General features: G+C 48.9%; 1 long non-coding RNA gene across 6 annotated transcripts; it reads right to left on the bottom strand.

The window, feature by feature from the left end:
* Positions 1-2,229: 2,229 nt before the first annotated feature.
* Positions 2,230-14,557, bottom strand: LOC115804088 (uncharacterized). 6 transcript variants are annotated; one of them, XR_016387453.1, is made up of 5 exons: positions 13,813-14,557; positions 12,529-12,994; positions 11,825-11,984; positions 10,782-11,048; positions 2,230-3,876 (listed from the first exon to the last, which is right to left on the bottom strand). It is a non-coding gene; the product is annotated as an uncharacterized LOC115804088 (long non-coding RNA). The 6 variants fall into 6 exon arrangements; XR_016387452.1 differs by lacking the exon at positions 2,230-3,876 and adding an exon at positions 3,887-7,921; XR_016387451.1 differs by lacking the exon at positions 2,230-3,876 and adding an exon at positions 3,887-7,408 and having other exon boundaries at positions 13,813-14,556.
* Positions 14,558-14,783: the final 226 nt, after the last annotated feature.

Here is a 14,783-nt window from a genome sequence, read left to right as displayed (position 1 = left end):
TCATTTGTCCCTTTAACTGAACCTCTGTGAAACAATTAAAACAAAACCTATATCCTATGCCACCGAAGGGAAATAAAATCCCCCCATCCCAATGGTCTTTTAATTAGAAATAACCCATCTCAGACATGAATTCAGGGGAAAATCTGCATTAGGACTGCAATGCTACTAATTGAGAACCTTCGAAATTGTGTTCATCTAATTTAATGATCTTTGTTGAACGTATCTAATAGATTCTTTCTCCCTTGACAGTTTTCACCCAGTGAATTTTATAGGAAAACAAAAATGTCAGGCCATCTGGGCATATGAAAACGCCATAACAAATTATCCTACAGAGACTTTTGCTAAATGGAAAAGCAACAAACATCAACAAAACAAGCTACTGGTATTGAGAGAAAGCATAATAAACTGGTAATCCAGGCAGCATAAATGACAATCAGCCCCTCCCCTCAAAAAACCAAAACTTAAAGACCTGATGGTTGGGGAGTTCGTGGTACCCTCCATACTGCCTGGCACAGATGCTGTAACATGACGTGATTCACCGTTTGCCATTCCTGGACTCTGCAGCACCACACACAGACACACACACACACACAGACACACACACACACACACACACAAAGAACAGAACTCGAAGGTGGGTAACTTGAACCACGTGGGTGAGGAGGGAAAGATACAATGTGGATGGGGAAGAAGAAGATGCTTCTGCAAACAGCTGGAGATCCCTTGAAGACCATCTCCAACCTGGTGCGATCCCTGGATGCCCACATTGACTGGCCAGGGTGTGAAAAGTAAGATTCAACGGTTCCTGTGCTGAACGTACATTAGAAAATGTGACCTAATGCCACAAGCGATGTTGCCTGAGGAACTTCCACGCTACCTGAAGGGACAAGACCCAATGATGGCTGAATCATTCATCTCCCACCTCCATTTGTATTTTTATGTTTCGTAGGACACCTCCCCATTCACCATGGTTGCCCACAAGCCTGTTTAATAGTAAATATTATCACAGATTCTTAGAATTGGAAAGACTCTCAGGGGACAGCTAATCTTTGTGCAACTGACCCACTGACATGTCTTAAAAAAAAAAAATGTAAAGGAAGTTCAAAACAGTAAAGACCCAAGACAGGGCACCAGTCATCGTCAGCAGATTTTGTACAAAAAATCTCTTCTTAACTCCATAGAGTGAGCCAGGCTCAGGCACCCTCTGACCCAAATGTGTCCTAAAGACCCCACTGCAATTACAGAACCCATGAGTAATATACCCCAGAGTGAAACTGGGATGTAACACCACATTTGAGAGAAGAGGATGGAATAACTTGCCGAGGGGAAAACAGTTTTTAAAAGTTGGTGAACAGTTGCAATCGGGAAACGAGGGCGCAAGGGCCCAGCTTCAGGGCCGCGTTCTTGGGTCACACAACAGTGTCAGTGTGTCCATCTGGGCGCTGCCATCAGGCACACAGATGTCCTTCTGAGTCAGACCTTGACCCAGAGGGAAGGGAACTTGATAGTATTTCCAACAGTGTCACTTCCAGCAGAAAAGACCTACCACTTTGCATGCTCCTGTCTGGAAATCTGGGGTAAAATCCTTACGGAAAAAGGTGGAAAATCTTAGGTATGTAAAGCTCTAAGAAAATAACAGAAAACGTTAAAACACCAACCCTGGAGATTACGGTGATTTTGTTGTTGTTTTGTGCCTTTGAACCTTCAACAATCCCACCGGGGTGGGAGAGGGGCAGAGCTAAGGGGTCTTGTATTGGCGTCAGTGGTGCTGGAAATTTGCTTTCTCATTCCTGAGGTCTCACTCTTCTGGAAATCACAAAATGGGGGAGGGGGCGGAAGCAAGGAGACCACCGTGTGGTGTGGGCGCCTTGGGGCTGCGAGGACTCACCTTCTCCTGATGGTGGAAGGCCACTGCCAGCTCTGCCAGGACAAAGCCCCAACTCAAGTCGGCTCTAGCAAAAAGGCTCTTGGGACTCAACCATACCAACATTTTCTTCTGTGACTTCCAGATTTTTTTGATGCGCAGAGAAAAAACAACCCTCTCTCACTTTGGTTTTGGGTGAACTTCAATTAGACACTTAGTACAAGTTTTTAAAATCGAAGTAAGTTCTGAAGACGGCACTTACTCCTCCTTCTATCAGATCTGTTGTCTTCTTTGTATCAATACTAAGGATCCCTAAAGTGAGGGGAGCAAAGTTTCTCAAAATTCCAATCACAGAGCTGATTCTGAGTTCCTTCCAGGGCACTGGGCGGAGCTGAGCTGATGGTGAAATCGAAGCCATTGCTCCAACAGAAGCAATTATTCTGCAGTGTGGGCTGAAGGCGACGTGAGCTCTGCTCTCCTCTCCTCGTGGATTTCATTACTCGCCCTGCATCATCACTTAACTCCACCGTTCATGTTTAAGATTTAATTTTTCTTCGAGGACAGCAAGCTATTTGGCCCAGACAGAATGTCACCTTGAATGGCGTGACAAGAATTCTTAAAAGCAGCTGAGATATTTGGAGAACTTTTCTTCTCTGACTCTCTCTGGCAATTCTGTTCCCCAAAAACTTTCACAATGAGCTGAATTGGATCCCCAGGGAGGCGGCTACCTCTGAGCGGAGAGGCACCCGCCGGGGGAGGGCCTGAATCACATGGGTGCCAATTCACCTCGCCCTCCACGCTTGGTAAAGGTGACATTGATTCTTTGCTCGATTGCGGAGGGCTCTATAACATTCAGACGTCCTGGGGACTCGTGGGTCAGCTGTCCGTTACTGTTGTCGTCTGCTTCTCCCAGCTTGGAGACGCTTGGCTTAGCTGAAGCTCGGTGCTAGAAACAGGGGTCAAAGTCCATTCAGGTGGAGGACCCTTTTTCAAATGAGCCATGTGAATCCATGAACTGATGTCTTTCAGTTCGGCTGTACATAAATTAGTTAGTAATACCTGATAAGTTTCTCTCCATCATGTGTGTAAATAATCTTTTATTTGTGTCCTTTCCAATAAACAAAATCTCTAGGTTGTAATCCATCATCATTTTCATCTCCTGGGAGCTCACTGTAAAAGTAGTCACCATTTTTTTTGAAGTGTCTCAACAAGACCCTGTCAATAACGTAATAGATTTCCTTCGAACCAAAATGGGTGCAAATTTCCATAATATTGTTTTCCTCATAAAATCATTTTCTTAGATGCCCAGTGTGTTAAAGAATGTACCTGCTGGAGTAATGGCAGTTGGGCTTCAACAGACACAAAGTTTTGTTTTATCAGGTCTAAGCCATATTTGTGTGGTTGGATCAAAATTCCCCCTTTTGTTGCCATATCTGTTTCTCTTTTTTAGTGGGGATCTCTTGAGCCCTAGAAATCTTTTATAGGGTTAGCAAGGTTAATGGAGAGCAGTGGACAGTCTCAAGACTGGACAGGATGAATATTTAAGGCTGCCTGTTGGGCCACAGCATTAGCAAGCTGATTTCTTTTAGCTTCCATGGTGTCAGATTTGGAATGCCCTATTGTTTTAATAATTGCTTACTGTTCTGGCAGCTGTATGTCTGTAACCTGTTTTGTTTTGTTTTGTTTTTAAATTTATAAGTTGTGCTGAGGAGGTTAAAAACATCATTGTTTTTATAGCGTTCCAAAGTTGTGTGCCACTTCAAAAGTATAGCGACTGTCAGTATAAATATTTGTTATCCTGGCCTTTAGCTAGTTGACAAGCTAGAGTTAAGGCAATTAATTTGGCCAGTTATGCTGACTTTGTTTCTGATAAATAAAAGTTTTCAATGATGTCCACTGTGGGCGTTACTGTATATCCAGCTCAATCATGTCCTTGTTCATCCTTTAAGTAGGACCCATCTGTAAATTAAGTCCGATCAGCCTTATCAATAGGGGCTTCCTGTAAGTAATTCCTGGAAGCAAGAAAATAATCTGTTAACAAAATGTAGCCGTGGTTGTTTCCTTCCTGTAGTGCTGGAAGCAAAGTTGCAAGGTTAGGGTTGTTACCTGGAACCAAGGGAGTATTCAGTGCAGAAAGCAACAACACTTCATGAGAAGCTAGTCAGCTGAGTGTGGAGAGCTTAGGAGAGACTCAACTGAGTGTGGGACATACACAGTGAAAAGAGACCCTATTATTGATACTATTTCTTCAGTAGCCTTACATAAGACAGCCGTTTCTGAAATAACCCTCATACAAAGTGGAAGTCTTTTGCAGCTGAGTCTTCAGCATAAAAGCAAGTCATTTCCAAGTATTTTTGTAAAAGCATCAGAATAAGACAGTAAGACAATAACTGTCTCTAAATGACAAAAGGCTCAAAAAGCATGCTTAAAGACCTGATTACAATGTGATTGTCAAGGAAATTGAGCCATTTCTGATATAGAACATTTTAAGATAATAACTGCAATCATGACTGACAAAACACCATGGCATTTTAAATTTTAGGAACTTCATGTAATTTCATACATTAATAATATTTACCTATACAGTATATCTTAAGAAGAGTTATTATTACTCATTTGACAATGCTTCCCAGCTGGAATTCTCAGATTTCACTCATTCACTCATAGGACAAACTAGGTTCTGGGGATCCAGGATGACCAAGAACCACTTACTGACTTCAAGAGGCTGGGTTAAGAGGGTCTGAAAAGGGCTACAAGGGGATGTGCTGAGCTGCAGGAGGCAGCCCAGTGATTCTGGAATCAGGCAAGCCTGGGTACGGCCCCAAGCTCTGTGTCCTTGGGCAAGTTACTCAACCTCCGTAAGCCTCAGTTTCCCGATCTGCGACACAGGGATAATTAGATGATCCAAGTCTCTGTCCGTAAGATGCTCTTGGCTGCAAGTAACAGGATAATATACCTAAGTCACGTTTAGAACACAGGACATTTACTCAGCACAAGAAGCCCATGGGCAGGCGATTCCCCGGCAGACTCCACGGTCAGGCTTCAGTGGGTCTGGCTCTGCCGCCATGCTGTAGCCAAGTCCTTCAGTTTGTCTGGAACATTCTGGTTTTAGCACTGGCAGTCCAGGGTCCTGGGAAATGCCTGCTCTGCTTCCTAATGGCAGCAGTGGGAATACGGTGAGGACTGCACTGACAATGGCCAGGACGGGAGTTCAGGGCTGGGGCTGACTCCCTCTTACCAAGGAGGCAAAATCTTCCCCATGGTTCCCCTTGCAGATATTCCCTCACAACTCATTGGTCAGAACTGGGTCACATGACCACTCTAGACCAATCACTAGCCAAGAGGGGCAGGAGTGGCACAAGGGCTCAGCCAATCATAAGGAGCTATGGGTGGGAACAAGGCTACCAGTGTCTGAGCACTTCCAGGCTCCCCATGGGAAGCACTTCCGGGATGGGTGTTAAGAGGAAAGAATGTTCCAGGAGCCCCCGTCCAGCGGGACAGGGGGGTCTGAAGCCCACCGTGATAAACCTGCCCCGAAGCCCTGCCCGTCTGGCTCTCCCCTGACTTTCAAAGGCTGGTGGGATGTGCAGTTGTGGGGGATAGAACCGGGGATGCTGAGGTCCGGGGGGACGGGGGGCGGGGCGCGGGGAATCGAAAAATGAGAGGCAGAGCCCGCGGGAGAACCGGGGTTTCTGCGGGAGGACCTGGGGCCAAGGCAGAGCGAGCAGGAGTCGGGCCCAGGCCAGATGGGCGCCGGCTTTGTGGGAGGCCGTGTGGGTGTGTTGTCTCCAAGCCCAGGGGTGGGCGGGACGCTGAGGCCCCTCTGCGCTTGTTCCTGAGGCGGGTGCTCCCCAACCCGTGTCTGCGTTGGAGCGTGGGATTCATTTGTTTTTCAGCCTTGCCAGTCCGCCCCCCTTGTCACTGCCATACCAAATAGACATTTGCTTCTCCTTCTTGCCAAGTCCCATATGGTCAGCGGGGGCGTCCTCCATGCAGTGACTCAGGGACTCCCCGCTCCGTGCAGCCTCTGAGGGTCCCGTCTCAACGCTCAGCTCCCAGGGTCGGAGTGGAGCTGGGACCTTGTCCTGGCCTGAGCCTCTCAGTGGCCCCTTGTCTGCGTTAGAGCCTGGGTGGCGCGGGCCAGCCCCCTGGCTTGTCTGTGCGAGCTTTGTGCGGTCACCTCCCAGCCTGAGGAATGAGATATAGCATCATCTACCATCTCTGGTCATTGTGAGGACAGGCCCTGGCCCACGGGAAATGCACGAGAAGTGCTGCCTGTTCCTCTGCGCGCTTCAGCGTAAAGTGGCAAAACAAACCAACACCCAAACCCTAAGGAGTTTGTTTTCATGCATTCAGTGCATCCAGCTGGTGTGGTTCTGAAGCAAGTTTGATTTTCAGTGTTTCTGTTGATGTTCAGGACGATCCCACGGTGCTGGGCCTGACCGAAAAGGCCGGCGGGGACCCCGAGGGTACCGTCCTGGGCTCCCTTTCCAGACGGTGGGGGGCCATCCTCGGCCTGTGTGAGAGTGTGCAGGTTGGAGAGGGGAGGGGAGGAGGGAGGCAGTTAGCTGAGGAAAAGCTCCTATTTGCCCAATTTAATGCTAAGGGATTTCTGTGGGGCTTAGTAAATGGCGTTGGCCACTTCCAGGCCCCCTTCTCAGGGTTTCCTAAGGCTGGATTAGGGGCTTATCTGTTCAGGGCCCTGGGTTCTACTCCTGTCCTGGCCAGAGTCTCCTAATGACAAGTGGCCCAGGAGGCTTCAGTCGTCCTCGCAGTGGGACGGCCCTGCATGCTTCCTGGGGGCCTGCTGTTCATCCAGGAAGTGTGCAAGGAAACCATGTAGTGTTTGGGGCAGGGGAGCATGCTGCGTGTGCCCCCCCCCCGGCCCTACATCAGTACAGTGTCACTGGACACTGTGTTCGAGACTATTATTTAGGGAAAACCAGTTATCAAAGGAGGGAGAATATGGTGCACTCAGCTCCCAGGGGCTTGTTAAATGTCAGATGGGAACCGGGGATCGGAGTTTGCCGACATCTGTAACTGAGCAGAAACCTCAGTCCTTGCTTTGCAGAGCTAAGCTGGGAGGCACATGGGGTCCAGATGAGAGACGTAGCAAGTAGATGGTAAGGGACCCATGTTGGGGGGCAAATGATCCTGCATCTCAGGGGCATTGGTGCAGTGTCTAAGGTTCTAACTCATTCAGTAAGTTACTGAACACCTACTGTATACCAAGTCAATACCGCCTCAGTTCTGCATCACACCTCCATGAGACAAGTACATTATGTGCCAGGTAGGGTATTTGGGGTTATAAATGACAAAAAACTCAACCTAAAGCGTCTTAATCAAAAGTGTATTTTTCCCTGGCACATGTGCTTTGGAAGGTCCTTGGATACACTAGCTTCAGGAGCAGCTTGATCCAGTGTCCAGTTGATGTCACTTGGCAAAATCTCTCAGCTCTCTTCACAAGGTGGGCTCCCTTCTCAGTCACTCTCTCTCCTCATGTGTGAAAGTCACTCCCAGGACCTCATCTTTCAGGGCTGACATCTAGTGAAGAGAAGTGAGAATCTTTGAACCAGCGTCTCTACCTCATCCTGTTGCACCTTTCTGGATCTTACTGGATTGTGTGCTCAGCCCTGATCAATAACCATGGCCTTGAGGAACACAGTGCACTGATTCATTTGGGCCTGAATAACAGGGCTTACTTTTTTTTTTAATTAATTAATTAATTTTATTTTTGGCTGCGTTGGGTATTCGTTGCTGCACGAGGGCTTTCTCTAGTTGCAGCAAGCGGGGGCTACTCTTCATTGCGGTGCACGGGCTTCTCATTGCGGAGCACAGGCTCTAGGCATGAGGGCTCAGTAGTTGTGGCTCACGGGCTCAGTTGCTCCGCAGCATGTGGGATCCTCCCGGACCAGGGCTCGAACCTGTGTCTCCTGCATTGGCAGGCGGATTCTTATCCACTGCACCACCAGGGAAGTCCAATAGGGTTTACCTTTAAGCCCAGGATGGAGTCAACTTCAAATTACATGGGCTGCCAGTGGGGAAGGAGATGGTCACCTGGAGGGAAGTTGAGGAGACTTTTACAGGAGAAGAATGAAGGGCTGCTGAGAGGCGAAACAGCAGATGTCCACTGAAGTGGAGTAAAATACGCCACCTCAAAGTATGCCACTTGGTCATAAGGATCATTTTGAGCTGAAGGCAGTCTTTTTCTGTTTGGTTGGTGTTTTTCGTTCGGTTGGTTTTTTGTTTTGTTTCTATTTGGGTTTGTTTGGTTTTTTTTGGGGGGGGGGTGTTTTTTGTTTTGTTGTTTTTTATCCTGAAGGCAAACTTGAAGAAACAGACACCAAAAAAGCTTTCTGGACTCCACCTGTTTCCTAAAAGCAGGGCATACACTTATAAAGTTGTCTTCCGCTCCCCTTTCTAACTAGGAGGAACCAGAGACAAACCTAGACCCTTATCACCTAGCGACATCCGGGGAGGAATCTACATAACAAAACTCACTGACTATTCTTCCCCTTCCATCAGTCCCCCCACGGGCCTGCCTTCCACAGTTTGCCACCCTAGAAACTCAAAGTCCTGTCACTTCTCCGAAAGTTCATCATTCCTTCAGTTAAGAGGCTAGGTACTAACCCAGGTACTAACGGCTCTTTTGGGTTACTCATCGCCGAGTACTCTGACGCACATGTTAATAAACTTCTGTTGGTTTTTCTTCTGTTAATCTGTCTACTCATTCTAATGTCCAGGGCTCCAGCCAAGGAAGCTAAGATGTGTAGAGGAAAACAACTTATTTCTTCCTCTTATCCACCATGCTACTGTTTATCACACCATTTTATAATTAGGGAAACTAAAGTTCAGGCAATGTAAGTGATCTCCCCAAGGTTACACAGCGATTAAGTGGGATTGCTGCGAGTCTATGCCCAGTCGTTTTGACTCTTTGTTATATGACAGCTTCCTGGGCCTCAACTAGGTTGTTATTTGTGGTCCAAGATTACACTGCAGCTATCTTGGTAGTCCCTATAGGTGGCAGAATAAAGTCTTAAATAGAGTAGTGTTCAGTAACAGAATTGAAAAATTCTTCCAGGGGCTTCCCTGGTGGCGCAGTGGTTGAGAGTCCGCCTGCCGATGCAGGGGACGTGGGTTCGTGCCCCGGTCTGGGAAGATCCCACATGCTGCGGAGCGGCTGGGCCCGTGAGCCATGGCTGCTGGGCCTGCACGTCCGGAGCCTGTGCTCCGCAACGGGAGAGGCCACAGCAGTGAGAGGCCCGCATACCGCAAAGAAAAAAAAAAAATTCTTCCAAAAAAGATCACTGTCTCAATAATTTGAGGTTTAATATTAAATTTCAAACCCATCTTCTAGCTGAATGCCTTCCTTTGCCATTTTGTAATAATGTCCCTTTTATTTCCAAGGATTGCTGAAGCAGTGAATTTCAAAGACTCCGTGAGGCCTGCAACCAGTTACCATATTTCCCTGGAGGAATCACTACCCCTGGCTCTCCCAGGGAGTGTTAGGCGCTTCTCTTCACGTCATCCGTCTCATGCACAAACAGGTGAGGTGCTCTTCTTTGATTTGGTTTAGCATTTAGGACGGTTGTTTGTCCACATGCTCATAGAAAGAGTCTTCAGTAGTGTGGTGGCCTGACTTGGCCTTCTGCTGCCCCAAGAGCCCCTTCCTTTTCTTGATCTGTAGCAGAAAAGCTCCTCCGGTGGCAATGAGGGTTGATCTCAGGGTATTAACGGGTAAAAGGCATCTGAGGCCAAACTGAAGATTTCACACTGTGCTATAGCAACTAGGAATGTTTCTATGAATAGAAATAATGTGTTTTAGCGGGAGGGAGATGTGATTTGTGGGGAGTGGGGATAAATTGGCCAGTTCTCAGTGGTCTTGTGTAACAGCCAATGGCAAGTGAAGGAATGCCTTCTGCCTGAGAGAAACACACTTGAGAGCTTAGAACACACCATTAAGTTTGCCCTGATGCATCTTAACTTTACTTTTTTTCTACATTGAATTTATTTTTCAGTGGATGAAAGTACCCAAGTTACTGCTAATGTGTATGTGAACCGTCCACTCACTTATTTTTTTTTTTTTAAGCAGAGGTCTTCTTAAAAGCCCACATGATTTAAATTTATTTATTTATTTATTTTGGCTGCGTTGGCTCTTCGTTTCTGTGCGAGGGCTCTCTCTAGTTGCGGCGAGCAGGGGCCACTCTTCATCGCGGTGCGCGGGCCTCTCACTATCGCAGCCTCTCTTGCTGCGGAGCACAGGCTCCAGACGCACAGGCTCAGTAGTTGTGGCTCACGGGCCTAGTTGCTCCGCGGCATGTGGGATCTTCCCGGACCAGGGCTCGAACCCGTGTCCCCTGCATTAGCAGGCGGACTCTCAACCACTGGGCCACCAGGGAAGCCCGAGAAGAGACCTTTTTTAACAGCAGAAAATTTCTTCTCTCTTTCCTCATTAAAGTAGGAGGTTCCAGACATCAGCTTCAGAAACGTACTCCAACCCACCAGCCTCAGTAGCATATTGACACAAGGGGCTAGGCAACCAACACTGGCGCGTTACATTTGGATAATTAGCCACGAGTCTGGTCTTTCCACCGAGGGTGACATGCGAACTTGCAGTTTCATCAGACAGAGAAGATAAAGGCGAGTCTTTTCTTCATGTCTCCTCATTTCAGACCATCCAACTCAGCGGCAAGCAGCGCGCCCAAGTCTGCAAATCAAAATCCATTTGAATTTGTTTAAGAGGAGTGGAGCACATTCACTGATTCAGGTATGTTCCTTCTGGGCTGTTTCGTCACCATCTTTGGAAAAACACATGAGGTGGGGCCCGCGGATAGACCGTGACTTGTCCTGCAGGGATTTGAGACGCCGTGATTGGCATTGTGCCCTCACGGGAGAGATCTGCTCCTAAGGCACTTACCTGACAGGTCTTGGTTCATCGGTGATTCACAGTGATTTTGCCCTCCAGGATTTCAGGGAGGGGCCTTAGTGTCATGAGGACACATTTCCTGTGTCTGGAGGATGATGCATTCTCATGGGAAAGCGTGAGTTGGGGCAGAGTGCTTCCTCGTCCTGGCAGGTTCCCCATGGTCCAGAGGCAGAAGCGCTGTGGCGTTGGTGAAAGTCTTCAGGACCTGCTGGTGCATGTGGGTGAAGCGTCTGCTCATTGTTAATGAGGCTTCTTGATCTGTCAAGACATTTAACATTTAATACGTGTCATTAATGATTTAGAGAAGCAGCGTTCCGTGCTCTTGGGAGAAGCACGTGCCAGTGTGGGACGTGAGCATCTAGAGGGACGGGGAGGGCCCTGCCTCCCTCGGCTCACACGGGAGCGGGGTGCAACCCCTCCTCGTTACCACAGGCCCCGTGACAGGCGCTACACAATGGGGCCCCACTGCAGACGTGCTTTTCTGTTGAAAGTCAGTGAAAAAAGCAGGATTCTCAGCTTTCCTTAAAAAAAGGTAATAGAGTTTTTGAGCAAAACCATCTTCCATGTCCCTGACAAGAGCTGCCTACAGTGGCTCCGAATATGACCTACAGCCCTTGAGGAGGGACTAAAGGGCCTTGACTCTGTTTAGTGGCCGCACTGTTAATACTTGGTGTTGGTTGACTGTTTTCCTTTGCTTCTGCATTTTCTCACTTCTCTGATTAAGCTTATTCTCTGGCTGAAGTTCTTCCACAGACAGAAGGCAGGCGGAGGACAGGCCCGTCTCGCCTCCCGCACCCTTTACTCGTCACAGCGCGCTGCTGCCCGCTTGCCTCCCACCTTACCGGCCCTTCCTTCTCAGTCTCCTTCTCAGGCTCAACCTCCCCACTGCAAGTTAAGCGTTCCACAGAGCTGCATCCTGGGTCTCTTCTCTCCTCACTGTATTTCTTTCTGTAGTTAACCTTATCATTCCCCAGGCCTTCGAAACTGCCCGTACGTTGATGGATCCCAAAGTTATGTCTCTAGAATACTCCTACCTCTTAGCTGTAGATTCATGGGTCCAGTTGTTTCCTTGATGTCTGCATCTGGATGTCTCGTGGGCAGTGCAGCGTCCACAGGCCAAAGTAATCTCCGGTCCCTCACTTCAGACCTCGCTCGGCGTTTCCACTTTGCTAAACTGAACCACAATCCATTGACCTGGACGAATCAAGAGAACCCATTCCTTGTATTCCCTTTCCCTTACTCTCCTTGTATCCAGCTCACTGCTAACTGTTGATTTCATGTCCAAAATTCCCTGAAATCCACCCAGTTTCCTCGTCTCCACGGCCTCCACCCCCAAGTGCACCCAGTGCCATTTCTTGCCTGGTGCCCGCGCAGCCTCCTAGCTGGACCCCTGCCCTCTGCACTCCCTGTGGCAGATCGAGTGCTTTTTTGAAGAAACAAGTCTGGTCGTCTGCCTCCCCTGCTGTGGGTCCTCCCCAGCTCCTGTCACACTCGGGGTGAAGGCAAACCCGCCCCCGTGGCCCAGGGCCCGGCACTGTCCCCTCAGCTTCCTCCTGTACCACTCTCCTCTTCTATCTCGCCTCAGCCGCTGGGCCTTTGCACACGCTGTCCACCCAGCCCAAAGCCCTCTCCTCCCTTTCTGGTCACTGCTGGTCACCCCGTGCCTCAGCTCTGTTGTCATACCCTCCTGTGCCAGGTGGCACCACTGTGCTGTCCCCCATTCCTTGTTGGCACTTACACGCCTCCTGTGGTCACTCGCTTCCTGTTGCTCTTTTCTGCTAGACTGTCAGCTCATGGTTTTGGTTCATCATGGAATGCACAGCACACGGCATACAATAGGAACTCAACGAATATCTACAGTATAAAATGAACTACAGATAATAGTCCTTAGTAAATAGAAATCAGAGGTTAGAAAAGGCTGATGACACAGTGCGGCTGCGGTGGCTGCAGGACCCAAGTCCCGGTGTGAGACGCCAGAGCCCAGGGTGCTGCTCTGTGTCTCCTCTGAGGGCGAGGCCGGGCTTCATCTGCATCTGCCCTGTGTTTGTGTTCACGCCCCCGGCAGGAACTGCAGTGCGCTGCTGAGCTGGTAATTTAATGAGCACAGACGTCCGTCCGTCAGACAGCCTGGCTCAGCTACTGTTTTAAGAGATTTGAAGATAAATCTACTGCGAAGGTCAGTCACTTAAATCGCCTGTTATTGTCTATTAAGAAAAATGTGTATAACAAGATTAACATGTAGTTGGCCCTCCATGTCTGTGAGTTCTGCATCCATGGATTCAACCCACCTCAGATCGAAAATATTGGGGAAAAAATTCCAGAAAGTTCCCAAAGGCAAAACCTGAATTTGCTGCAAGGCAACTATTTACGTAGCATTTAAAATGTATCTACAATTGTTTACACGGCTTGTACCTCATTTTAGGTTTTATGAGTGATCTGGAGATGATTTAAAGCATGGAAGGAGGGGCATAGTTTGTATGCAAATGCTATGCCAGTGTCTATAAAGGACCTGAGCACCTGTGGATTTTGGTGTCCTTGGGGGGTCCTGGAACCAATCCCTGTGGATACTGAGGGACCACTGCAATTCACAATAAAACATGGAAAAAGATATTTATTTTTCGAGACACTGAACCATTTAGTTGTTACAAGTATACATAAATTTTATGAAGCAGTAATTATAATGTAGACAAGCTTTTTATTCTCACAGTTAATTATAATTGTGAAAGGCAGGATTATCGTATAGAGAGTCACCAGATCACATCCCCCGCAGATTAAGTTGTATCATTAAAGTGTACCCACCGCCTCCTTATTTGTCTGATTTTTTTTTTAATACTTGTGCTTTAAAAACACGGAAGTCAGAGATATGGGAACATATGTATATGTATAACTGATTCACTTTGTTATAAAGCAGAAAATAACACACCATTGTAAAGCAATTATACCCCAATAAAGATGTTAAAAACAAACAAACAAACACGGAAGTCAGTGTGGCGAGTGTGATCTGGGCTTGTGCCCGTCTCACCTGCATCAGGTTCTCAGAGCTGTGGGTGCATTCTCACAGCTGAGGGTCTCCTTAACTCCATCAGTTGGCGGTTTGACTCCTTTCTTCCGTGATTTTTATTCCACCTGTTGAAACGTGTGGACAAGTCACCACGCCCTTGCCGATGGATTCAAATGGCCCAGCAGCCTGGGAACCCTGCCCCGCCCTCTCCACGGAGGCCCCCATGTCACAGCCGCTGGCTCAGGGGCTGGAGGAGAACAGACTGGGGCTGCGGCCGCAGAAGGGTCTGAGACTCTGCACAGACTTCAGCCCCCGCAGGGCCGGGGTCCTGAGCCGTCCTGGGGGCTCCTGCCCGGCCTCCAGCCGCTCCACCGACGGCCGTGGTCACCCCTCATTCATGTCTCTGAGCCGTCTCGTCTGCGCCTGGACTCAGCGCACCTTCCGTTGGGGCAGGAGCGCTGCTCTCCCTGCGGGCGGAGTGACCGCCCCTGTTCATGGCCATCGAGGACCCACAGGAGCTTCCAGGGCTTTCCTGGGGGTGATGGCTTTGAAGATCCCAGCGGTGACACACTCCCTTCCTAAGGAAACGGGTGAGGGAGCTGGGGTCTCCCCTCCCCTTCTCTTTCATCTGCATCCGTAAGGACTTTTTGAAGCAAACCTGACCCAACCTGCAATATCCACAGAGGAATGCACAGGCCCCTGTGACCTGCTAGGGGCAGGTTGGATCAGGGCTGACATGCCGCAGTCAGAATCTCGGCTCAGCTCTGTGTCACCGCGCTGGCTCTGCGCTCAGACAGCGTGGCCTCCAGCAGTCACCAGGCCAAGGCCTACCCCGTTCACACCAAGCAGGAGACACAGGGCCTGTCCCAGCCTTCCCAGGTCTCACTGCCACTTATCTGCCCTGATGGTGTCGCTGCTGGCCTGGCCGTCACCGTGGTAGGGGCCAGCTGCATGCTGGCTGAGACCCCCATGACGGGGCGGTGCGTCTCCAG

This window comes from Delphinapterus leucas, chromosome 14, assembly GCF_059928025.1.
Source record: "Delphinapterus leucas isolate spDelLeu-1000000601 "Yukka" chromosome 14, BTC_Dleu_Yukka2, whole genome shotgun sequence".
Taxonomy (NCBI): Eukaryota; Metazoa; Chordata; class Mammalia; order Artiodactyla; family Monodontidae; genus Delphinapterus; species Delphinapterus leucas.
The sequence above is the reverse complement of the archived record's forward strand: the minus strand, read 5'-3'. Positions and strand labels throughout refer to the sequence as shown.